A 1082-nucleotide genomic window follows, 5' to 3' on the forward strand; every position below is an offset into this window, starting at 1 on the left:
CTTTTACCAACGAATAGTGGGATTGACCGTCACATTATAATGCCCCCACGGCTGAAAGGGCGAGCATGTTTGGTAACGAGATCGGAACCCGCAGATTACGAGTGTCCTAGGTAGATAGGACGATACACCAGTAAGAACTTGTACGCGTACACGATATATCGAGACAAGATTCTCTTGACTGTCAGATCTCTTCCTGGTTACGAGAGTAATTCTGCTGATAGACAACTGTTAATTTATTCCGAACGTCGTCGTGCGAAGTTGACTCATTTAAAGTAATCATTCGAAAAAAAACTAACAATGTGAAACAGTATCTCCTGGAAGGTTACACCTGTCTCGTGTTTATCTTTTTATCAACGTGGAAAACTTATAAAACAGAAGATAAACACGAGACAGGTGTAACCTTCCAGGAGATATTTATATTTCTAAAAACAAAAAAACGAAAACAAAACCGAGGGAAAACAAAATGATAACATAGGGATGTGACGAGTCCCCCTTCCCAGTGGTAGCGCGAGAATCTCGAGAGATTATATTACTAAAATTCAGGGTTCAATCCCTTGCGATGGGCACCGTGCATACACTTATTGTACAGCTTTGCGCTTAAACAGAAATATACAGAAAGTGACAAAAAATTATTTAAAACCTGGATTCTCTCTTATCACGTGATCTATAGGCTGGATCTGTCCATCTGACTTTGTGTGTAGAGTCGCTATCTCATTCAGTTTGTTTATTTCAAGTAGACTGCATCAAATACAGTAATATAGGACTAAACTGGTTTAAACTGAACAGAACAGTTTATACGTTAAATGACAGTCACCGGTCTAAACTGAACAGAACAGTTTATACGTTAAATGACAGTCACCGGTCTAAACTGAACAGATCAGTTTATACGTTAAATGACAGTCACCGGTCTAAACTGAACAGATCAGTTTATACGTTAAATGCCAGTCACCGGTTTAAACTGAACAGATCAGTTTATACGTTAAATGCCAGTCACCGGTCTAAACAGAGCAGATCAGTTTATACGTTAAATGCCAGTCACCGATGCAAGACGAACTGACCAGTTTAAATGATGACGTTGTAAC

The sequence above is a fragment of the Limulus polyphemus genome, unplaced genomic scaffold, assembly GCF_000517525.1.
Source record: "Limulus polyphemus unplaced genomic scaffold, Limulus_polyphemus-2.1.2 Scaffold10554, whole genome shotgun sequence".
Classification (NCBI taxonomy): domain Eukaryota; kingdom Metazoa; phylum Arthropoda; class Merostomata; order Xiphosura; family Limulidae; genus Limulus; species Limulus polyphemus.